The 26,576-nt window shown below is 38.6% G+C and overlaps 1 long non-coding RNA gene across 1 annotated transcript; it reads right to left on the reverse strand.

The window, feature by feature from the left end:
- Positions 1-4,051: 4,051 nt before the first annotated feature.
- LOC103875731 lies at positions 4,052-23,972 on the reverse strand. Its single transcript, XR_002515627.2, has 3 exons — positions 23,292-23,972; positions 7,379-7,462; positions 4,052-4,995 (listed from the first exon to the last, which is right to left on the reverse strand). It is a non-coding gene; the product is annotated as an uncharacterized LOC103875731 (long non-coding RNA).
- Positions 23,973-26,576: the final 2,604 nt, after the last annotated feature.

The following is a 26,576-nucleotide window of genomic DNA, read 5'->3' on the forward strand; positions in this document are numbered from 1 at the left end:
AATTGCTGGAAAGCCTAAGCTTTGGGAAAGTTTCTGGCCACAGGAGGAAGTTCTGCTCCTTTTATTGCCTGTTTTAGGAGAATTGTTATGATCAGTGCAATGAATAGCTTTGGTTGTAGTAGAAAGCCAGGAAAAGTGTGTTCTAAATTAGAATCAGATGACTAAGGGTGAGTGAGTACACATTTTTCACCCACTTTCTTCATTGAGATGGAACAGATTATACATATGGGTTTTGGAAAATCAAAATAATTTTTAGAAATTGATTAAACCTCGGTATTTAAACAAGATCACATGACAGTTGTTGCTTAGAGAGCAAGAATGTAGCTAATTCTTGATTCCCTCAGAAATGAGTAGCTGCCTTTCTGGTTTCTGTGGATTATTTCTGCTATTGAATTCTCCCTGCCATCTCCTTATACTTGGGCTTTTGGGCCCTTTACTTGCTTATAACCTCCTCTACCAAAGAGGACTGGCAGCCAGGGCTGCGGGGAGGCAGGACAACAACCCCAGTTAGAGATTTGGTTTCTAATGTTCAGTTCTGGCAAAAGATCTGTGGTAAAGGAGACAATGCTTGTAGCCAAAAAATGTGGTTTGGGGGCTGTCCATGTTGTCCTTCCTTCTCCTTCCTCCTTACCACATATAATCAGGAATTGGCTGTCTAGCAACTCTCCTACGCTCTAGGAAAAAGCAGTCTGAAGGTGGGTGAGGAGGGGGAAGAGGACTGCTTTCCCCACTTTCTTGATGTAGATTCCACTCTAAAGCGTGCAGTGTTCTCTCCACTGAGCTATTATCAGAGGACCTTCAGTTTTCCTCTTTCATAATTGCAATGCAAACAGCTGCAGGGAGAATACACTGAGATTTGGAGAGCTGTTGTTGTTTCACTGTAAAATGGTAGCTGTCTTAGGAGATGGGACCACAGTTTCCAGCACTAGCTTGTGGCTGAACTCTGGCTCTTTAGTTGTGAGTTATCACTTTTTCTCTGACCAGAGGTGTTTTTCTATTCTCATTTCTGCCTATGAGAACTACTTTTTAAAACAATAGAAATACATCTTCAGGTCTATGGATACATTTAAGTGACTTGGGGGTTTGTGAGTAGATTGGTCATTGAGTCACAACTTTGAAGATTGTCTTTAAATATAGTGATAATGTTGATGATGACAACTATGATGATAAAGGTAAATTAAATCTACAATCCAAGCTAACCTCTTTGGAGCCTCCCATTCATTGGAAGTTATTGAGCCTGAGAGGGCAGATCATTGTTGGAGAGACTGTAGTGTATGGGGCCAGATAGCCTGCTTTGGCCACTAGCCATCTCTATGGCCTTGGACAAGTTATTTAACCTTACTAAACCTCAATATTCTGGTTTGATAAATAGAGATAATAGTAGTGAGGATATTTACAGTGGACATTTATCATTCTTTTTGGTTGTCCAGTGTGTGGACTCTCCCGCCTGTGACTCAGGAATGTGTTCACTATATAATGTCAGCTACTTGCTCTCCCAGCCTCCCTTGTAATTATGGTGTGGGCATCTGCCTCAGAGCTGCAGTTAACAAGTGACTTCTCACAGTGGATGGTGGTAGAAGAATCAAGTTCAGGAGCAGCAGTGGTGGAAGAGATGGCAGTCCCAGTGGTTAGCACTACAGGCTGCACTAGTCAATTCCTAGAGTAGCAATGGCCACCTCACCAAAATGGTTCAATTGTGTGATTTTTAGGTGGTGCTCCAGCCTGTAAAGCCTCAAAAGGGTTCTCCAGCCCTTCCACAATCCTATATGCTGCCTGATATCCTCCTTAAATTAGCTAAAATTGGTTTCTATAGTTGGCACTACAAGTCCCGATTGGTACAGTATCTCTGTGAGGTGAATATTAAATGAGATATTACAAGGAAAGTGTTTGGCACAGGGGCATAACACCTAGTAGATGCTCAACGAATACTATGTTAATAATATTAGTAGTATTCATAGTAAGAGCAACCAGAGGTTAGACTGAAAACAGACCTACGGTGTTGTCAGCTTTGTAGGAAGAGAGTTTAAAGGTTAACTGCTGGATGGAATCTATCAATGTAATTTTGGTTATCATAGAATTAACTGGACTTAGCCCAGCTCCCTTTTTTATTGATAAAGAAGGTTCAGGGACATTGGATAAATTACTCAGTGCCCACCAGCTAGTGAATGACAGAGCCAAGCTGGAGGCTTTTGAACTCTCTGTTCTCTGCTCCACACACTGCTCCATGCTATTTCAATTTAAGAATTTAACAAACATATATGTATGGCATGGATTAACATCTGTGATGAACTAAGAAAGAACTACGGTTGGTACCTGGAATTGTTCAACGCCATCTCTCCTGATCATCATTGAACCTGGTGAAGCAGAACACGCACATGCCCAACTAGAGAACAGAGTAAAAAAGCACAGTGCATGCTGGGCCCCGTGGCTAAAAACCACAGACAGGACAGTCACTACGGCTAAAGTCAGGGAAGATCTCATGGGAAGGTGAGAATTGAAGCTGATGTGTGAAGTGACTTTTACCACCTAAATAAGGTGAGATTTATTTATTTTTTTAAAGTGTTAGGGCAAAACCAATGTTAGACATTTACTGTGGGTTTACTTGTTTGTTTTTGAGAGGGCATTAGGGTAGAACTTTTAAAAATACCATGGAAATTATAGGATATAAATTATAATGTGTAAACTTTAAAAAGTCTTAAAATCTCTGCTGAAAACATAGGGCTTTTTTTTTATTCTTAACCATCTTTGGAAATTTAAGTCATACTCAATATGTTTAAAAGGTTAACAAAAATATCTTTATGGCATTTTTATATCATTTGGTGGCATTTTTGTTTTGTTTTGTTTGTTTTTGAGATGGAGTCTCACTCTGTCACCCAGGCTGGATTTCAGTGGCGCAATCTCAGCTCACTGCAACTCCACCTCCTGGATTCAAGCCATTCTCCTGCCTCAGCCTCCTCAGTAGCTGGGATTACAGGTGCCCGCCACCACACCTGGCTAATTTTTGTATTTTTAGTAGAGATGGGGTTTCTCCATGTTGGCCAGGCTGGTTTCGAACTCCTGGCCTCAAGTGATCCACCTGCCTCAGTCTCTCAAAGTGCTGGGATTACAGGCATAAGTCATTGCACCCAGACTCATTTGGTGTTTTTAAAGCACATTTATGGGCATGACGTTTGATCACAGTGACAACAATGAGACTTGGGTAGAAACTTTTTAAATTTAAAGAGGAGAAAACTGAAGCTTGGAAGGCTTAAATGGCTTGTTTACATCATAAAGTTGGTTTATTTAACAAAATTAAGTTCAGATTTCTTGACTTTGGGTCTACACATTTATTTGCTAAGAAAAAAAAAGTCCATGTGTCAAAAAGCAACTTTAGAAACATTGCATATTGTCATAATAACCTCCAACTTTAGTTTGCTTGGATATGCTTCTCTCTGTATCTCAAAACTGCTTTACTAGTGAATATAAAGGAATTTCTACACCATTGCCAATTCTGGATTGTCTAAATTGTGTTTGTAAACTTCATCTATTGGGTTTCTGATTGCTGAGGACTCCAGGCTGTAGCGACGTCATGAACCAATCTTACAGGGACTCAAGATGCTTGCTGATCCTGACAGTTCCTTCTGGAATACACGTCCATAGGTAGTTGAAGATTTTTGTTTTGCTTTGTTTTGTTTTAAAGCTAGATAATCCCACATTTAGAATTTTTCTCAAGGGAGACGTTGACATATTCCAGTCTGTCAAAAGGTAAGGAAAGTTATTTTCTTCTTGCTAGCTAAAGAAGATAATGAAAAGAGGAATTTGAAACTTGAAATATCTAATTCATAGGTAGATGAAAAGAGGAATCTAAAATTTGAAATCTCCAATCCATAGGTAGAAAGTACCAAAAATCACACTTCTGGGTTGTTTTGATTTATTTCTCCTAAGAAGTTATCCTCCCCTCCCCTCCCCTCTCTCCCCCTCCCCTCTCTTCCCCTCCCCTCTCCTCCCCTCCCCTCCTTTTCCTTCCCTCTCTCCTTCCCTCCCTCCCTCCCTTCCTTCCTTCCTTCCTTCCTTCCTTCCTTCCTTCCTTCCTTCCTTCCTTCCTTTCGTCTTCCTCTTTTTCTTTCTTTCTCTCTCTTTTTCACAAATAAGACTCTCCTTAGCTGGAAACTATATCCTGCTATGAAATTGTGTGTTCATCCAGTTTTCATTTTACTTGAATTTTCAGCAGTATTGAACACTATAGCCCCACTCGCGTCATCCGCACCTTTTTGAAACACTGTTTTCTTCTGGCTTTCACCCTCTACTGGTCTTTCAACTACATTTTCTCCCTGTTCTTCCTTAATTCCCTTTCAGACTCATGCTACTCTATATGATCATTAAATATCAGAATTCCCAAAAACTCATTCCTGGGCCCTGTCCTCTTCTTGCTCTATACTTCTTCCTCAGGCAAACTCTATGATCAGGATTAAATTCCTGCCCACATGGCCATGACTTGGAAATGTGTATCTCCAGTCCAGGTCTCTCCTTTAAATACCAGGTCGAGCATGTCCTCATGTATCCACTTAGTCATCTCAAAAACATCTTAAATTCAACATGAACCAAACAAATTCATCATGTTCCCTCTACTAACCCTGACCAACATTCACTATTACCAAATCTCAGTGAACATAACGGCATCCTGCAGTTGCAGCAACTTGGGCATCATTCTCTCTCAGATCCTGTATCCAATCCATCAGCAGTTGTGATACTTCCCATATCCATCTACTTATCTCCATTTCTGCTGTCACCACTGGTCCTGACTTTCATTGCTTTTCACCTGGATGGTTGCTGGAGCCTCCTCACAGCTCTGCCTACATCTTTTCAGCATTCTTCCACCATCACAGGTAAACAGTGTAGTTCAAGTTGTGATGATATTGACATAAACAGCCTTCAATATACTCAATCCAGGCACCTAGTAAATATTTGTTGGCTGTTGTATTTCTCCTGTAAGGTGGGATGCTTATGGCCTGGGATCTGAAATAGGAAAAGATCATCACATGATCATTACCTCTAACTTCAGTCTCTGTCTTCCCCTCCTTCAAACCTCAGAGCAAAGGCCAGAGAAATCATGTTTTTGCAACAATATGAGGGACAAAATAAGCTGAAAGAAATAGTTTTGAGAACAGACTGAAATAATCAGTGATACATAATTTCAATCTTAGCTCAAAAGATTGGGGGAGAAGGAGAAGAACAATTACAGGAGTTTTCATCAAAATATACAAATACAAATAAAGACACACACAATTATGGGTGTACTTATGCACACCAATAATACACGTACACACACACACACACACACACACACACATATGCATACCCTGTACCCAGTGCCTCATCCATGCTGGTACATAGTAAATGAATGTTGAACAAATGAATGAAAAAAAGCCAGCTCCTTATCAGGTTTGGGTAAAACATTGGCTGCTTGTTTTTGTAGGTCACCAGAAAATGAACCGAAAACAAAATAAATTTACTAGTTAAGATGCATTGTTAAATAATTTTTTCAAAATTATTCTAAAAATAATTTATCCCCCAAAGTTCTTAGAGCCGAATAAGACTACATGTCTTTAATTCCTTTTTTTTTTTCTTCTGGGATGGAGTCTCACTCTATCACCCAGGCTGGAGTGCCCTGGTTCCATCTCGGCTCACTGCAAGCTCCGCCTCCTGGGTTCACGCCATTCTCCTGCCTCAGCCTCCTGAGTAGCTGGGACTACAGTCGCCCACCACCATGCCCGGCTAATTTTTTGTATTTTTAGTAGAGACGGGGTTTCACCATGTTAACCAGGATGGTCTCGATCTCCTGACCTCGTGATCTGCCCGCCTCGGCCTCCCAAAGTGGCGAGAGCCACCGCGCCCGGCCCTTTAATTCTTTTACTTGACTCTATCCTATAATTATACTCTCTCTAATATTTCTGTTGTGATCCTCAGAGGTAAGTATCCCATTTTCCCACATATAGACTAGGAAACTGAGGCATATGTAAAAGTAACTTCAGAAAAAGGCACATAATTGTACAACAGAATTTCCCTTAAAGTATGATTTTCCATACTACTAATGTCCCCCTGAGTCAATAATTTTTTAAACATACACAGTAAACATTCAATTTTCTTAAGAGTTCAATTCTTCCTAAATTGATCTACAGATTCATTATATTCTGAATCAAAGGGTCAGCATGCTAGTTTTTAGAAATTCAGACGCTAGTTATAAAACATATATGAAAACGCAAATTATTGAATAAATTTAAAAAGAAGAACAAAGTTGAATTTCAAGACTTGATATAGTGTTAAATAATCAAGACTGTGTGGTAGTGGTGGAGGAGTAGATACATAGATGCATGGAACAGAAAAACCCAGAAATAGGCTCTTATATTTATGATCAGTTGATTTTTCACAAAGATGGAAATTTGATGGGGAAAAGAAAGTGTTTTCAACAAGTGATGGTGGAGCAACTCGATGTTTGTAAAGAAACAATGAACCTCGATTCTTACCTCAGATCATACAAAATGAATGTTGCATTCATTCAAGAGATAATGAGTGTGCCAGATGAGAGGGGGTCCCCGGATAATCTCCAACAAGCCTGTGCACTGGGAGGAATGCACACAGGGGTGGAACCTTGGGAAGTTTGGGCCATTTGCAGTGGGGAAGAGCCTGGCCCCTCCTCTTCCTGTGTGGAACCTGCGATTCAAGATGCTGGTGGCAAGTACTCTAGCAGAGACTCTGTCCTTGTGAGAGTCCCTATTTCCCCCTTTTCTTCCTTTTCACCTAATAAAACCCTGTCCTACTCATCATTCATATTGTCTGCGAGCCTGAATTTTCATGGCTGTGGGACAAAGAACCTCATCTTTAGCTGAATTAAGGAAAAGTCCTGCAAAAGAATTTGCTAAGTACAAGCAAAAATGGATGGTAAATGTAAATTTAAGAACCAAAAGGATAAAAATTCTAGAAGAAAACATAGGAGAAAATCTCTATGTTCCCGAAGAAGGCAAAGAGTTCTTAAATGGCCAAATCATGAACCATTAAAGAAATAATGATAAAATGGACTTTATCAAAATTAAAATCTTTTGCTCTTCAAAAGACACCCTTAGAAAAATAAAAAGGCAATTTTTATTTATTAAAGCCATGGAATTGGAGAAAGTTGTTGCAATGTTATGTGTTAGTTATCTATTGCTCTATAAAAAATTACCCACAAAACTTAGAAACTTGCAACAACAAACGATTATTATCTCACAATTTCTGTGGGCCAAAATCTGGGAACTGGCAATTAAGCTGTTGGCTGGGATAAAGTCATCTAAAGACTGAATTTGGGGAAGATCTGCTTTCAGGCCCTCTTATGTGGCTACTGGTAGAAGATCCAGAAGATTACCTCAGTTTCTGGACACATGAGCCTCTCCACAGGCCTCTTGTCTGTCCTCAGGACATGGCAGCTCCCTTCTCCTTGAGTGAGTTGCTGAAGAGAGAGAAGTGAGTGAGTGCACTAAAGATAGCAGCTGCGGTCATTTTGTGATCAAGTCTCTGGAGCAACATCCCATAACTCTGTGATGTTCTATTTGTTAGAAGTGAGTCCTTAAATCCAGCCCATACACAAGGGAAGCTGAATTAAGCTCCACCTCTTGAGTGGACGAGTATCCAATAATTTGTACACATAACTATAAAACCACCAGAGTATATAGCTTACAAAAAGTGTTTTTATACAGAATAGACAGAGAACACTACAACTCTGTAATAAGCAAAATTCTATGAAAAAGAGTAAAATTGTGGAATAGACACTTTCAAAGGAAGATATTCTTATGTTTAATAAACACAAGAAAACATGCTCAACATCACTGGTCATCGGAGAAATGTAAATGAAAACCACTGTATGTCTACCAGAATGGTTAAAATTAAAAAGACTGAAAACTTTGACTAAATGCTGGCAAGCATGTAGAGGCATTGGAATGCAACATTGCTAGTGGGAATGTAAAAGAGTATAACCACTTTGGAAGATGTCAATTTTTCAAAAGTTGAACATACACTTTACATACACCCTAACCATCCCACTCTGAGGTATTTACCCAAGAAAAATAAAAACATATGACAGCATAAAAGTTTGTATACGTATATTTACAGTAATTTTATTTGCTGTAGCTATAAGAACTGGAAATAACCCAAATGTCTTTCAGCAGGTAATGGAGAGACAAAGTGTGGTGCAGCCATATAAGGGGGTACTACCCAGCAATACAAAGGAATGAGCTACTAACACACAAAACATCATGAAGGAATCTCAAAATCATCATGCTAAGGGAAAGAATTCAGACACAAAGGAATCTATCTGAATATAAATTTAGTTACATAAAATCGTAGAACATGCAAGCTAATCAATAGCAACCAATGCAGATCAGTTTTTGCCTTGGGGTATGGGTAGAGGGAAGAATAGAGTACAACGGAACAGAGGGTATCTTTTGGGGATGGTGGAAATCTTCTGTGTTTTGACCATTGGAGTGGTTTCAAGAGTGTACGCATCTGTCAAAACTTCTTAATTTGCATACCTTAAATAAATGGAGTTTTCTGAGTACAAATTATAATCCTAATAAAGTTGACTTTAAAAATGGGGGTGGAGGAGAAACTAGAAAATAATTTTTCATCTTTAAAACTGTTGAATGTCACTTTGTATGAGTATGTTCACCATTTGCGTAACTTGTGAGTTGGTGAGGCATTTGAATAACCTGATTCACAGTGCTTTTGTCTGTGAAATGTGTGTATTTGGCAGAGTTGTAATCAGGCAGGAGAGGGAGAGAGGGTTTGTCGTGGTGCATTAGGCCATCTCTGAAGTTCCTCCCAGTTGTTGCATAATTCTGTCTTCTGTCCCTATGTGGACAAGAGCCCCGGCCTTGTCATTCAACAGACCTGCATTCAATTCCAGCTCAGCTATTTCTAGCAGTGTGACCCTGGGCCAGTTACTAAGTTTCAGTTTCATCAGAGGTAAAACAAGGATAATATACTTACATAGAAATGAGCTGTCATGTAAAACACTCAGCACACAAAGAAGAAGATACAGAAAAGGTATTTGATAGGTATTCAGCTTTTCCCCTTCCGTTTCCAGAAAAATCTTAACACTACTATGTTTGAAATTATGGGTTCTAAGAAAATTAGTAATTTTCAGGAGCATTAAAATATCAGCAAAATATATATCTCTTGCCTATATAGGCAAAGTATAAGTGGCAAACTGGTTAATAAAGATACATCTAAAGAGGAAAGTAAAATAAGAATTAAACCTTTCCTTTGTTTTGAATCAGTACTTTAAATTCCAAAGACACAAGTTACTGCTTCAAAATGCATTGAAACTGCACTGCAAGTAATTTTTTATATATAATCACATTATTAACAGCATAACTTGAAAAATGGAAGATGTAGGACAGCAGAGGATTAGGGCCTTAATCCACAAAACTGTATAAGAAAATATAAAGCACACACCCATTGCTGGGCTCAAAATAAAACAGAAGTTCAGTGACAGTTACACTATCCATTTAACCTCCATTGATGTTTTCAGTTAAAAAAAAACCCAAATTGGTAAATACTATCTATGCCTTTCCTGTTGTAAAGTAAATATGAACTGTGTGATGTTCGTATTGGAAAAGTAAGTATTATATGTAATGTGAAAATGCAATGAGAATAATTTGAAAACAGAAAGTTATCTTCCTGCCTTATTTAAAAGAGTCAAGAAAAGAGGGTAATTTGCTTGTGTGTGTTTAAATTCTTTTGTTTTTATTGCAGTCTGTTGACTATTTTACTTATGAATTTGAAATGCTAATTAGGAATGTTGTTTTTTCATCTCATCAGTCAGAGGGATGCAGTCAGAAGCTTGTTGTTGCTAGTTGGTGCAACAGCTTATTGTTGGTTCTAGGAAGGCACATTTAAACTAAGTAGGAGTAAATGTTCCTTAAAGGCAAATTCAGCTTTCACCAAATAATGTAATTAAGGAAGTGAATATTGAATGCCTACTGTGTTCAGTTTGTGACTGACTTGATGTCTCCCTGTTTCTGCCCCATCCGCCACTTCTTTTTCATGTCATTTCCTTTTACACTTTTTCTTTTTAAATTGCATGCTCCCTGCTGGTAGGAGTTGGCGCTTACATTGCCAATGGATACTTGCACCTGTGCATGCTCTATGCACCAGTGGCTTTTGGTATGGAGTGACAGCTGGCTAGAAGTCTGATTCCCTTTCATATAGCATATTTGAAATATATTGGGTCTCATGTCTTCTTATACCTCTCCTTCCCATCTAGACAGGTGAGAGATACCAGAAATGAATGCAGGTAGAGTTTAGGACCCTGCCTAGGGCACACAAACAGGTAGTAAATACTTGTCATTCAAGGCTCCAACTGCTTAGAATATCCTCTGCTTGTGAGCACAACCATAGTGGTGAATGCCAATGCGCCAGAGGCCTCTTGTAGGTTTCAGGGAGCTGTTTCTCCCTGAGTTCAGAGCAGAAAAAAATGCATGTTCATACTAAACCACCCTTGCCCTTTATAGCTTTTCCAATGGAGTAAATGTAAGTTATATCCTGGCTCAATCACCTGAAACACTGAGAAGGAATTCAACGGCTTAGCTCCACAAAGATGTAAATTTCCCTTTCTGAGGTTGAAAATGGAGTGGCGAGGCTAGAAATTTGAGCTTTGTGATGTTTGCCTCAACTTCTAAGAAACATGCAATGAGCTGGGCGCGGTGGCTCATGCTTGTAGTTCCAGCACTTTGGGAGGCCAAGGTGGGCGGATCGCTTGAGGTCAGGAGTTGAAGATCAGCCTGAGTGACATGGCAAGACCTCGTCTCTACAAAAACTACAAAAAATCAGCCGGGCATGGTGGTGCATGCCAGTGGTCCCAGCTACTTGGGAGGCTGAGGTGGGAGGATGACTTGAGTACAGAAGGCAGAGGTTGCCGTGAGCTGGGGTCATGCCACCACTGCACTCCAACGTGGGCAACAGAGCAAGACCCTGTCTCAAAACAAAAAAAGAAACATGCAATATACTCTGTGTAGACAGAAAGCTGAATATCTTGTTTTGTCTGGGATGGCTTAAGTGTGGAATTGCCTGGAAATGAGAGAGGTAGACCAAGTGACACCCTCAGATTCTCCTAGGAGCCTTTTATTTACGAGTCCTTGGCAGGATATTCTAGCTTCTCTCCAAATTGTCTCCAAACTGTCTGCCCAAATTTGTGAACCTGGCTCTCCCATGTAAAATTTCTATTTCTGTCAACCGATATTTTAATAATAGTTCTTCTTCAATCCCTTTGTCCTCTGTATGATTTATTTATTTGTTCAACAAATATTTATTGGATTTCCTGCTTTGGGGAGTTTACATTCTAGTGGAAGAAAGAAAAAATAACTAAGATAAATCATTAAAATATAAAGTAGATTAGGTAGTGACAAATACTGAAGAGAAAATCTAAAGCAGGAAGAGGTAATATAAAATTTTAGGGGGTGGCAAGGACTGACATTTTGGATAAGGTACCCACTGAGAGGGTGGTGTTGAGTAAAGATCTGGAGAAAGTGAGGGATGAGCTGTATGTATATCTAGGGGGAAGCATCTCAGTCAGGGGAACAGCACGTGAAGTGCTGCAGTGAAGTCCCTGCAGTGAAGATATACTGTTTTGTCTCCGTGCCTTTGTCCTCTTCACACTCCTGTCCTGTTACACCCTTCTCTTCCAAATTGTACTTCCTTCATGGTCTCTTCCATGAAGACTTCAAGATCTCTTCTCTCTCTTTCTCTCTCTCCCTCCCTCACTTTTTTTTTTTTTTCATAAGGGCTTCGTTATTCAGTGTGGGATCTCTTCCCACTCCAGATTCTTGAAGTATGCTTTTGATTTGTACTGATCCTGTAAGGCTTAGGATAGACTCTCTTCTTAATTTTGTCATCTGTTTGTGTTTACGCCTGTATCTGTCTAATCAAATATGTGTAACCCATGAAAGACTGGGTCCATGTGCATCCTAAAAAGGACAACAGAGAGCAGGGGTTCAACATGTTTCTTGATACCATTGCTGCTTTTAAACTGTTAAGGATATGGGGTTTCATCTCACATCTAGAATTACGGTTGTGTTACATTTGGTAAATAGCCTCTTTTAGAGTTTTCAGAAGTGTGTCCAAAGGTCTTAGATCATTCCCTTGATGATGCCCCCCTCTTTTATTATCTGGCAAATTTTAAACAATGATTGGAAGCTAAAATCTAGAAAATTTCACCCTGGGAACAATTTTGAGCCAACTATGACTTTCTAGAGCAATCCTTTGAAAAAAATTCTGAAGCTTTTTAATATGGCAGGTTTTTGGTAAATCAGTGTGCCACTAGGATTTGTTTTTCAGTTTAACATTTTACTCTTCCTTGATATATTAATATCTATTTCTCTCTCTATATATATATGTATACACACACACACATAGATGTATATATTTTTAATGTATTTTATGTGTGTGTATTATTATATATGTTATGACATAATATGTATTATAACAAATTACATTGGAATAATAATAGTGACATAATAGTATTAAAATTAGCTACTAACAGATTGAATTCAATCATCAGGCAAGGACTGTTAGATGCACTGTTAAACTATGCAAGCTACTATAATGAAATACTAGATGTATTTTTGATAGTTTCATATTATTCTTAGCAAAAGAGAAACTTAAGTTTAAGAAAAAATCTTTTTTTAGTTTAAGACGTAGATGTTTGATGGTTAAAGACTCAAATCTGGGCTTCTCATGTCTTCATTTTCAGATCTTTTCTTTCATGACAGCCATTGCTGCCACTTACTCCTCCATGTGACCTTTGTGAATGATCATTTTTGGGGCGAGCCCTCTGATCACTGTGGCTGTGAGCTAAACATCCATCAGGAGAACCCCTTTCCACAGCCATGATAGGAAAATCCTATTGGGACTTTCAAAATTTTGTGCCATAGAGAGTTACTAAAAAAAAATCTTTGGATAGATAAAGACATTTTCCGCTAAATGAGTCCCAGGATTGGATGCCCAGTTGAAGCTATCTCAATGATATCATGTGAGGAAATGAAGCATATCAAGTTCAACCATGTGCTTAGGATTGCTTCATTGTTTCTACATTGGATTCCTGGAGCATTATCTCACACCAACTATATCACTTCATTACTACTTCATTTGTCTCTCTAGTTACCCCTTAACCTTGTCTTTTGCCTTCCCTGCAGTGAGGGGGTGCACTGGTCTTATTAAATTCATTCATTCATTTAACCAATTTGCACGTATGATATGCACTGGGGCTATGATGAAGATGAAATGACAATTTCTGCTCTTAAAGACTCATAGGCTGCAGGAGAGACAGGCAGGTAATTCCAATGCAATATCAGGGCCACTGTGATGAAGGAGATATGACTAATGAAAGCAGAAAGAAAAGAATGCTGTATGCCTATGTAGGGGGCACCCAGAGAAGGCTTCCCCAGTGGAAGCAGTGGTTTAGCGAAAACTAAAATAACTAGGAATTTTCCAAGTGAGAGAAACTTTGGATGATAGGAAATTTCCTTCTAGGAATTATGGGCTGGCTTATTCAAGGAATAGTGAGCTGTTTGGGATGGCTGAGGCTTAGCATGTGGGAAAGAATGGTAGAAGATGAAGCAGGATGAGTGGGCAGATACTCCTTTTGAATGGCATAGTATGTTTAGATTTTATCTTACAGGGAACATGAATAATGGAAAAATTTTAAGGAGGATAATGGCAAGAATGTATTTGCATAGGAGAGATAATTATTTTACCATTTGGAAGATGGATTTTTAGGAAAGGGTGAGACTAGAGGCCAATTAATAGATGACTGATAATAGTAAGTGCTGCAGCCAGATTAAAATCCAGATGTCCTGGCCGTAAATCAGGAGGTCTCAACCACTATCTAGGTTGCCTTTCTTGTGCAGAGTTCATGAATAGAGTTCAGGAGGCAGTCTACTTGGGTTCAAAACCCTGTTCTGCCCCTTAGGGATGGTGAAATTATTGAAGGATCACTTAATCTTTCTTTGTTTCAGTCTCCTCATTTGTATAATGGGGAGAATACAAATACAATACAACACCATGATGTGTGTGTGTGTGTGCGTGTGTGTGTGTGTGTGTATATATATATGAAGATTAAGTGGAGAAATATTTATAAAGTTCTAATAATTGTGCTTGGCAAATAGCAACCACTGTGTAAATGTTGGCAGTTATGATGACGATGCTGGTGGTGATGGTGGTGATGATGATGATGATGATGATGTAGGCAACTTTGTCCCACAGCAGGTCCTAATGGAGGGAACTCAACTGGATGTCCATTCCTGGAAACTGTTAGAACCGATCAGTTACTCTGGATAGGAAAGAGAAGTTATTTCTCAAATTCCCACTATGACCTTCACAGTCTATTAGCAGTGAGGTTTTCAGTGAGTTTCCAGATCTAGGTCCACTCATATCTAGAAGCAAGTTGAGCTTTCTCAAAAGGCAATACAAATGATTGCTTGACTATCTCCTGTTGCAGGATTCTCAAACACTGGAGTGCATCAAAAACACCTGAAGCGTTTGTTTAAACAGATTTCTGCGTTCCAACTCCAGAATTTGTGATTCAATAGGTCCAGAGTAGGGTCCAATAATTTACTATTCTAACGTGTTTGAGGGTGACGCTGGTGCTGCTGGTCCTGTCTGGGGTCCATACATGGAGGACTCCTGCTCTGTTATGTGCTCTATTACCTTGCCTTAAAGAAACTGAATAAGACTCAGTGTTCCTGGCTTCCTGCTGCCTCCCGAACCATCTGCTGAACAACCCCTGATTTCCTCACTGTTTCAGATGCACTGGCTCTGCAGGCTTCCAGGGTGTGTGTGCTGCATGGATCTCTTCTCATCTGTATAACCTCATCCATATAACTAAGAGATTGAACCAAATCCCCAGGCGGACTGAATAAGAAATCAGAGTTAAGGCCCCCATGGGAGAGGTGAGTACATCAGAAGCTAATCCGTGTGATCTTACCATTCATTTCTCTATTGCCCCATTGGAATCACTTGTTGTTGAAGTGTCTATGGCTCTGTGTTTGTGAAGAAAACAGGCAACCCTCTCTGATATTTTCAGTTGTGATTTTGATTTTCCATCCCATAGTTAACTAGTTTAAAGGAGCACAAACCAAAGGTCGTCATCATCACTAATCTGTGCAATGATTAACTAATTAACATAATGATTACAAAATGAACGATTTTCACAACTCAGTGATTCTGATAACTGTGGTTAGCTTGGGTATTGTGTGTGCGTGTGTGTGTGTGTATGTGTGTGTGTGTGAGATTCTCTAACTCTGATTTCCAGGATTGGCTCCTGTCACTTGGCACACTTGCTGACTGTACCTGTCTGCAACATTGGGCTACAGGAGGAGCCCTGGAATGGAAGCCTGATGAAAATGACTGGGTAATTCTTAGGATGAAATAGGAGAAGAAATGTAAGACATTTGGGGTTGGCAAGCAGGCTCCCTACCAGTTTTGAGATGGGGCAGGTAGGATTTCAATGGCATGTTACATAACCACCCTCTAAAGGGACAGAATGCACATTTCAGTGGCAGAAAAAGAAAAACACTCTGTTCTACTATGGTTAATTGTTATTAATAATTTAAATGTTGCTTTATCATATTACATATATCTGCTTACATCCAATGACTTACATAAAAAAAAATCCTTAGATCCTAGATTTTTGGACTAAGTAACTATTTTTTTTAAAGGCATAAAAGCTCTAATTGAATCCTAGCAAATATTTTTTCATTGGAATTTATTAGAATGTCTCTTTTTGAAGCTTTCAAATATATTAGACTAATAAAAATAAATATTAATCTTAGCAACATACTGGTGATAGTGGCAGACCATCTGTATTTAGTAGTGGCAAATACCAAGTTCCTACTAGGTCAAGGTATAGCACTAGGTCGTGTGGAGGTTAAAAAAATGTTCTTGCCTTTTTACCATTTAATAAAGAGATTAAACAATTACACATTTATAATGCAAACTGAATATTTAAAATATCCAGTAGGTACATAATGCTATGGAGGCTGAGCAAAGGCAGTGCCTTTATCTGATTGTGAGGATTTGGAGGAATCCTAGGGAAGGGAGTGGAGTACAGTTTTGACAGGAGTGGCTGGAGGAGGGGCCATCTATTCTGGAGTCAAGAAAGGTGATATTTTGGCTCTGTGACGAGTCACAGAAGGACAATTATGATGAATCTTGTTCTTGAAATACTTCTTGTTCCCACCAAAGGCTGTCTACTGACTCCCACAGACGTCTTGTCTTAGAAGATGTGTTATACCAGGCTGGGCATGGTGGCTCACGCCTGTAATCCCAGTATTTTGGGAGGCCGAGGTGGGTGGATCACCTGAGGTCAGGAGTTCGAGACCAGTCTGACCAACATGGAGAAACCCCGTCTGTACTAAAAATACAAAAATTTAGCCAAGAGTGCTGGCGCATGCCTGTAATCCCAGCTACTTGGGAGGCTGAGGCAGGATAATTGCTTCAACCGGGAGGTGGACGTTGCAGTGAGCTGAGATTGTGCTATTACACTCCAGCCTGGGCAACAAAAGTGAAACTCCATCTCAAAAAAAAAAAAAAAAAAAAAAAAAAAGAAGATGTGTTATACCTTAGAACTCACTCTATGTGAAATGACTGTCACACAGTGACAGGCTATCACAATGGCCAAGCTTCAAGATGGGTTCATTTCCTCTATTCTCTTGTGCCTTCCTTAAATCATTCCAAGAGTCAAAGTTAGTGTTTTCAGAGGAATTGACATGTCAACTGGTAGCTTGTTGAAACTGGTTGTCATTACAATAAACGTTACTAGCGTTACAATAAACCTAGAAACACTGGGCTTCTGTCATCTCTCACAATGAGAGTCAGGTAGGCGTGAAAGTGATTAAGAAAGCTTTGTATTTAGGGATGGGGAGGCATTGACCACACAGTTCAAAGAAAGTGTAAGTGAAGGAATGTGAGATACAGAGATCATCAGGGCTGAAGCTGAAATGTTGGTGTGGCTCTTTAGAAGTGAGGTTTGTCTGTGGTAAGCATGCTTTTTATGACAACATTCTTGCTATGTAAAGCTTAGAGAAAGCTTTTCCTACATAATATGTGAGTGAGATCACTTCAGAAGTAACTCAGGAAATTCTTTTCCCCATAAAAGTTTGGACTGAGATTGTTTCTGACCATTCCCCACAAAGGAGTGACACAAGAAATGGTTTACAGGATAACTATAAATCTTCCCAAAACTTGGTATTTTCATCCATATTACCAGGAAGACACTGAGCAGCACATTTCTGCCTTGAGCCAATTCCCAGTAGAGTTAGAAGGCCAAACTACTGCAGGCTGAAAAGCACCTGAATGGTGGACATTGTGTCAAGAAAGGTGGTAAACCCTATTCTGGGACTGAGATGGAGGCAAGGATAAGTGTACATTCTTCAGAAAAGACTCCAGGGATCATCTGAAAGAAGAGAAGTTATGGGTCATGCTTTACCATCTCAGGCTTGTGGACATTGCTCATATTTATGTAACAAAGTCTTTATATCAATTTTAGCTTTTCTATGTACCAATTTGTTTCTAATTTAAAACAAGCAAGTATAGAAACGTATTATTGACTAGTCTTGGCTACTAGATATGTCTTTAGGTGCTCTTCATGGAGGTAGAGTGAGTAAGAAAAAAAAAAAAAAGGTGGGGAACTACCAGACACGTCTTTCCCATTAACTCTTTCTGCACTTCACCTTAAGGCTTAAATGTATTCTCTAAGCTTCATTAATTTTTTAAATGCAAACATCCAGTGTCAGTGCTTCTTTTTACTAATTTGATAGTGATGTTAGAAATTATTGTGTATCACTCTAAGATGCTTTCTTTAAAAATAGACTAGTTTTAGGGTAGTTTTACTTCAGTTGAGTGGAAAATACAGAGATTTCTCATATACCCACTGTGCCACATATGCAGTTTCCCCTATTATCAACATTCCCTCTGCATCCATACACACGGTACATTTGTTACCATTGATAAATATACATTATTATCACCCAAAGCTCATAGTTTACTTTAGAGTTCACTCTTGGTGGTGTACATTTTATAAGTTTGGGCAAATGTATAATGACATGTATTTGTCATTATAGTACCACCATGAGTAGTTTTACTGTCCTAAAAATCCTCTGTGCTCTGCCTTTTCATGCCTCCCTCCTCCCTAACCACTGATTATATTACTATCTCCATTGTTTTGCCTTTTATAAAATGTCATATAGTTGAAATCTTACAGTATATAGCCTTTTCAGATGGGCTGATTGATAGCTTGATAAATCAATCAATAGATCTATGTTGATCTTTAGATTCTTACATCTTGACAATATTGAGTCTCCCTATCCATGAACATAGAATGTCTCTCCATTCATTTAATTCTTTGATTTCTTTCATCAGAGTTTTATAGTTTTTCTCAGATAGATCTTATAAATATTTAGTTAAATATATACCTAAGTATTACATTTTGGGGGGACTACACTGAATATAATTCCTTTGGATGTACCACAGTTTATTTATTAATTTATCTACTTGAGGAAATCTTGGTTGCTTCCAAAGTTTAACAATTATAAACAAGGTTTCTATAACCAGCCATGTGCAGGTTTTTATGTGGACAAAAATTTTTAACTCCTTTGGGCAAATTCCAATAAGAGTGATTACTAGATCACGTAGTAAGAGTATTTTGTAGAAAACTGCCAGACTGTCTTCCAAAGCGGCTTACCATTCTGCATTGCCACCAGCAATGAATGAGAGTACCTGTTGCTTCACATTCTCACCAGCAATTGTTGTTGTCAGTGTTCTGGATTTGGACCATTTAAATAGGTGTATATTGGTATCTCCTTTTTTGAATTTGCATTTTCCTGATAACGTATAATGTGCAGCACCTGTTCATATGCATATTTACCATCTGTATATCTTCTTTGGTGAGGTGTCTGTTCTTGTCTTTGGCCCAGTTTTTAGCTGGGCTTTTTTTTTTAATTGTTAAGTTTTAAGAGTTCTTTGTATATTTTGGATAACATTTATTTATCAGATAGCAGATATATCATCGCAAGTATTTTCTCACAGTCTGTGACTTAACTTTTTATTCTCTTGAGATGTCCTTCACAGAGAAGAACACTTTAATTTTAATCAAGTTCAGCTTATCAATTCTTTATTTTATGGATTGTACTTTTGGCATTGGGATACAAAGTGGTGTTTAGATAAAAAGTTATCACCAAACCCAAGGTCATCTAGATATTTTCCTATGTTATCTTTCAGAAGTTTTATGGTTTTGCATTTTACATTTATGTTTGTGGTATGTTTTGAGTTCATTTTGTAAAGGATGTGAAGTCTGCATCTAGGTTATTCTACTTTTTTTTTTTTTTTTTTTGCATAGGGTTTTTCAGTTTTTCCAGCATAATTTGTTGAAAAAATTATCTCTGCTACACTGTGTTGCCTTTATCCATTTGTCAAAGGTCAGTTGCCTATATTACGTGGGTCTATGTCTGAGCTCTCTATTCTGTTCTATTTATCTATTTGCCTACTTTTTCTCCAATAACACATTCTCTTGATTACTATAGACTAGAAGTCTTGAAGTCATGTAATGCCAGTCATCTGACTTCATTATTCTCCTTCAATATTGCATTAACTCTGCTGGATGTTTTTGTCTCTCCATGTAAACTTTAGACTCAGTTTGTTGTTATCCACAAAATGACTTGCTGGGAGTTTAGTTGAGATTGCACTGAATCTGTAGATCAAGTTGGGAAGAACTGACATCTTGGCAATATTGAATCTTCCTATTCATGAACATGGAATATCTCTCTATTTATGTAATTATTGTTTGCTTTCTTTTATCTGAGTTTTGTAGTTTTTCTCATACAAATCTTGTATATATTTAGTTAAATGTATACCTACTTTTTTCAGTTTTTTGAGTGCTAATGTAAATGGTACTGTGTTTTAAATTTCAAATTCCACTTGTTCATTGTTGATATATGAGAAAGTGATTGTGCATTACATTTGCATCTTGCAACCTTGCTATAATCACTTACTAATTCCAGTTTTGTTAGTTGATTTTTTTCTGATTTTCTACATAGATGATCATGTTACCTATGAACAAAGACTGTTACGCTTCTTCTTTCCTAATCAGTATACTTTTATTTCTTTTTCTTCCCTTATTGCCCTAGCTAGAACTTCCAGTATAAAATTGACAAAGAGTCATGAGGGGAAATATCTTGCTTTGTTCCTGACCTTAGAGGGATACTTTCCTCAAAGTTCCTTAGAATTAAGTGTAATGGGAATTGTGGTTTCTTGTAGATGTTCTTTATCAATTTGAGGCTATTCCCCTCTATTCCTTATCTATTGAGTTTTGTTTTGTTTTTTGATATGAATCAGTGTTGGATTTTGAAAAAAATGTTTTTCCTACATCTATTGATATGATCATGTGTTTTTTTTCTTTAGCCTTTTGATGTGATGAATTGTACTAATTGATTTTTGCATATTGAACCAGCCTTTATACCTGGGATAAATCCCACTTGGTTATGGCATATAAGTCATTGCATATATTGCTTGGTTTGATTTGCTAATATTTTGTTGAGGATTTTTGCATATTCATCAAATATTCATCAAATATATTGGTCTGTAGTATTTTTTTTCTTGTAATGTCATTATCTGTTTGGTCTTATGGGAATGCTGGCCTCAAGAGTTAGGAAAGATATATTAGAAGACAGACCTAACATCAATTATCCAAGCTATCACCTTAAGGAACTAGAAAAAGAAGAAAAAATAAATCCAAAATAAGCACAAGAAAAGAAATAATAAAAGTTATTGCATAAATTAATGAAATTGAAAACAGAAAATCAATAAACAAAGTCAATGAAAGCAGAAGCTATTTCTTTGAAAACATTAATAAAATTGATAAACCCTTTGCCAGGCTAAGCAAAAAGAGAGAAAACATATAAGATGACTAATATCACAAATAAAAGAGGGACATTGCTGCTTCTATCTTCTGAAAGAGATTTTTCAGAATTGGTTTAATTTCTTCCTTAAATGTTGGTAGACTTCACCAGTAAACCCATCTGGGTCTAACACTTTCTATTTTGAAAAACTATTAATTATTGATTCAATTCCTTTAATAGATATTGGCCTATTCAGATAGTCTATTTCTTCTTGTGTGACTTAAGACAGATTGTTTCTTTCAAGGAATTAATCCATTTAATTCAAGTTATCAAATGTATGACCTTAAAGTTCTTCATAGTATTCTTTGATCATCCTTTTAATGTCTGTAGGATCCATAGTGATGTCCCTTTTTATTTTTAATATTAGTAATCTTTCTTTCTTTCTTTTTTATTAGTGAGCCTGGCAGAGGCTTGTCAATTTTGTTTATATTTTTAAATAATCAGTTTGGGTTTATTGATTTTGTTTTTTTATTTCCTGTTTTTAATTTCATTGATTTATGCAATAATTTTTTATTTTTTATTTTTGCTTATTTTCAATTTAATTTTCTCTTGTTCTGATCTCCTAAGGTAAAATCTTAGATGGTTGATATTAGAATTTTCTTCTTTTAAAATATATTAATACATTAAATGCCATAAATTTCTTTGCAAGCTGCATCCCATATATTTTGATGTTATGCTGCATCCCATACATTTTGATGTTATGTTTTGATTTTTATTTAATTCAATTTTTTAAACTTTCTTGAGATTTCTTCATTGTACCACATGTCATTTAGAAGTGTGTTGTTTAATCTCCAAGTACTTTTGGACATTCCAGCTATCTTTCCATTGTTGTTTCTAGTTTAATTCCATTTTGATCTGAGAGCAGATATTCTGTTATTTCTATTCTTTTAAGTTTGTTAAGCTGTGTTTTATGGCCCAAAGTGTGATATATCTTGGTAAATGTTTCATGTGAGCTTGAGAAGAATCTGTATTTTGCTGACGTTAGATGAAGTAGTCTACAGATGTCAATTATATCCAGTGTTGTTGAGTTCAACTATGTCTTTACTGACTTTCTGTCTGTTAGTTCTGCCCATTTCTGATAGATGGGTGTTGAAGTAGATTTATTTATTTATCCTTGCAGCTCTATCAGCTTTTGCCCTATGTATGTTGATGCTCTGATAGATGTATACAGAATAAGAATTGTTATTTGGAGAAGGTGGCAAAGATGGCTGACTAGAAGCAGCTAGTGTGCATAGCTCTCACAGAGAGGAATGGAAGGGGTGATTAAATACAGGATCTTCAACTGAACCATCCACTGGGACTAATCAAGGAAACAACCTGACCCATGGAGAATGGAGGAAAGCAAGGCAAGACAACAGCCCACCTGGCAGTGATGCGGGGCCAAGGGAACCTCCCTTGCCCAGGGAAGCAGTAAGTGAATGTGTGACCCTGGGAACCCACACTTCTTTCATGGATCTTTGCAACCTTTGGGTCAGGAGATCCCCTTATGAACCCACTCCACAAGGCCTTCAGTCTGACACACAGAACTACATGGAGTCTCTGCAGAGTAGCCATGCAGGCACTTGCAGAGACCTAGGAGGCGTAGATACTTGGGCTCTCTGGACTTCCCAGAGCAAAAGTAACTGCAACTCTGGCAAAGCTGGCAGTTAGACTCCTGTACCTACCTCTAGGGAAAGAGGCTGAATCCAGGGCACTGAGCAGTGATAGTCTACAGGCCCCATTTCCACAGCACCTCACAGAATAGGACCCACTGGCTTGGAATTCCAGCCAGCCACTGGCAGCAGCAGTGCACCTCTCTGGGATGGATCTCCCCGGGGAGGAGTGGACAGCCATCTTTGCTGTTTGGGTGACTTAGCCACTCTAGCCTTCGGGCCTTGGGGAGTCCAAGCTGACAAGGGATGGAAGGGATCCCCCAGAACAGCACAGCTACTCCACAAAAATGTGGCCAGATTGCTTTTTAAAGCAGATCTCCAATTCTGTTTCTCATCACCAGGTAGGACCTCCCAGTTATGGTCTCCAACTATCCCACCAATGTTCTCTGGCTAATAGAGGTTTCTAACCTCCCTGGCATGGAGTTCCCAGAGGGAGGGGCAGGTTGCCATCTTTGCTGTTTGGGTGACTTAGTTATTCTGGCCTTTGGGTTTTGGAATGTCTGAGACTTCCAGGGGCTAAAGCAGACCTTCAGCACAGCACAGATGCTCTATGAAAACGTGGCCAAACTGCTTCTTTAAGTGAATCCCCAATTCCATTCCTCCTCACCAGGCAAGACTTCTCAACTGGGGTCCCCAACTACCTCCTACAGATGTGTTCAGGCTGGCAACAGGTCTGTACCTCCCTGGGATGGCGCTCCCATCTTTGGCTGCCATCTTTACTGTTTTTCAGCCTTCATTGGTGATACCTCCAGGTACTGGAAAATCAGAGGCAAGTAGACGCTGGAGCAGGTCCCCAGGATACCACAGCAGCCCTATGGAAAAGTGGTTAGACAGTTATGTGGGTTCCTGTTCCCATATCTCCTCACCTGGAAGGTCCTTCAAGACTGGACCTCCAGCCACCCGCTGCCAGAGCTATCGAACTAGTAACAACTTGGCAACTCCCTGGGCAGAGCCTCCAGGGGCAACTGTAAACCTCTCTGCCACTGCCTCTACAGTGGAACTGTCTTTGCTACCCTCAGACTAACAAAAGAACAAAGACCCTAAGTGCTTTATCTACACTTCCAACAAGCTGCAATCAACCCAAGGAGAAGAAGTCAGTCCCTCTCCCCCGTGCTCCACACACACTCCACTGCTCATCATCAGACAGGGACCCCTGGCTTGGGCCCACAGCACAGACCCTCCATCCTAGAGTGATTGCACCAAACATTTGCTGACCTGGGTCTCTCTAGAGTGGAGTCCCCAGGAGATAAGCAAGGGACCCTTGGCCATGACCTCTACCAAGGTTCCTTTCTCTGCTGTCACCAAGCTGGGGAAGGAACCTAAACATTAGATTGATCACCCAGAGCTGCAGTAGACAGCCTAGGAGTGCCAAACCACTGTCTACAGCCAGAACTAAAGGGGGAGAGGCACCCACACTTTCAGAGCAGCATTGAGAGGGAATGTAGCTGCAATTGTGAAGAAACAGGGAAGCCACGTGACCAATAAAGAGTCTACCAACTGACTAATAAGCCTGAGTGCCACCTACTGAATCACATCCCAAAGCTTCAACACCAAAAATACCTCACTAACTTTCCCACTCTGAAACCAGAGACAGGAAGTCAACTTCAAATAAAGACCCTGCACAAAGGTTTTTTCCAGTGAAAACATCCAGAAAAGAAGTCTATTGACTGTACTCAGTTTATACTGCATACTCAGTAATGAGGTATTAAAGGAATACCTCATGCAGAGATGAGGAAGAACCAGTGCAAGAACTCCAGTAACTCAAATGGCCAGAATGTTGTATGCCCTCCAAACAACTGCACCAGTCCTCCAGCAAGAGTTCTTAACTAGGCTGAACTGGCTGGAATGACAGAAATAGAATTCAGAATATGGATAGGACTAAAGGTCATCAAAATTCAGGAGGATGGAAAACCCAATTTAAAAATGTATGAATCACAATAAAGCAGTACAGGGATTAAAGGATAAAATAGCTGGTATAAAAAAAAACCTAACAGATCTGACAAAGCTGAATAGCATAATATAATAATTTCATAATGCAATCACAGATATTAACAGCAGAATAAACCAAGCTGAGGAATGACTTTTGGGTAAATAATGAAATTAAGGCAGAAATGAAGAAATTATTTGAAACTAATGAGAACAAAGATACAACATACCAGAATATCTGGGACACAGCTAAGACAGTGTTAGGAGGGAAATTCATAGCATTAAAATATATATCTTAAATTAACAACCAAACTTACCACTGAATGAGTTAAAGAAGCAAGAAGAAATCAACCCCAAATCTGGCAGAAGATGAGAAATAACCAAAATTAGAGCTGAACTGAAGGAAACTGAGAAACAAAAAGCCTTTCAAACAATGAATGAATCCAAGAGTTGTTTTTTTGAAAAATTCAATAAAATAGGCCATTTGCTAGAGTAATAAAGAAAAAAAGAGAGCAGATGCAAATAAACACAATTAGAAATGATGGAGGGAATTTTACCAATGACTCCACAGAAATAAAAACAACCACCAGAAATTACCATGAACAACTCTATGAAAACAAACTAGAAAACCTAGAAGATATGGATAAATTTCTGGACATATAGGTCCTCCAAAGAAGGAACCAGGAAGAAGTTGATTCCCTGAACAGACCAACAATGAACTCTGAAATTGAATCAGTAATAAATAGCCTACCAACCAAAAAAAAGCCCAGGAGCTGATGGATTCACAGCTGAATTCCACCAGATGTACAAAGAAGAGCTAGTGCAATTTCTACAGAAACTGTTACAAAAAATTGAGGAGGAGGGACTTCTCCCCAGCTCATTCGGTTAGGCCAGCATCATCCTGATACCAAAACCTGGCAGAGACACAACAAAAAAAGAAAAATTCAGGCCAGTATCCTTGATGAACGCTGATGTAACAATTCTCAACAAAATACTTGCAAATCAAGTCCAGCAGCACATCAAAAAGCTAATTCACCACAATTAAGTAGGCTTCATCCCTGGGATGCAAGTTGGTTTGATGTACACAAATCAATAAATGTGATTCATCACATAAACAGAAGTAAAGACAAAAACCACATAATTATCTCAATATATGCAGAAAAGGCTTTTGATAAAATTCAACACCTCTTCATGTTAAAAAGCTCTCGATAAACTAGGTATTGAAGGAACATACCTGAAAATAATAAGATCCATCTATGACAAACCCACAGCTAACATTATACTGAATTGACAAAAGCTGGAAGCATTCCTTTTGAAAACTGACATGAGATAAAGATGCCCTCTCTCACCAACCCTATTCAAGGTAATATTGGAATGCCTACCCAGAGCAATAAGGCAACAGAAAGTAGCAAAGGGCATCCAAATAGGAAGACAGGAAGTCAAACTATCTGTGTTTGCGGATGACATATTCTGTATATGGAAAACCTTATGGTCTTGGCCCCAAACTCCTTCAGCTGATAAATAACTTTGGCAAAGTTTCAGGGTACAAAAACAATGTACAAAAATCACTAGCGTTCTTATACATCAACAACGGCCAAACCAAGAGCCAAATCAGAATGGCAGTCTCATTCACGGTCTCCACAAAAATAATAAAGACATAGGAATACAGCTAACCAGGGAGGTGAAAGATCTCTACAATGAAAATTACAAAACACTGCTCAAAGAAATCAGAGATGACACAAACAAATGGAAAAACATCCCATGCTCATGGGTAGGAAGAATCAATATCATTAAAATGGCCATACTGCTCAAAGCAACTCACAGATTCAATGCTATTCCTATCAAACTACCAATGACACTCCTCACAGAACTAGAAACAACTATTTTAAAATTCTATGGAACCAAAAAAGAGCCAAATAGCCAAGGCAATCCTGAGCAAAAAGAGCAAAGCTGGAGTCATCACATCACCTGATTTCAAACTATAGTACTGGGCTACAGTAACCAAAACATCATGATAATGGTACAAAAACAAGCATAT

Source organism: Papio anubis, chromosome 9 (genome assembly GCF_008728515.1).
Source record: "Papio anubis isolate 15944 chromosome 9, Panubis1.0, whole genome shotgun sequence".
Taxonomy (NCBI): domain Eukaryota; kingdom Metazoa; phylum Chordata; class Mammalia; order Primates; family Cercopithecidae; genus Papio; species Papio anubis.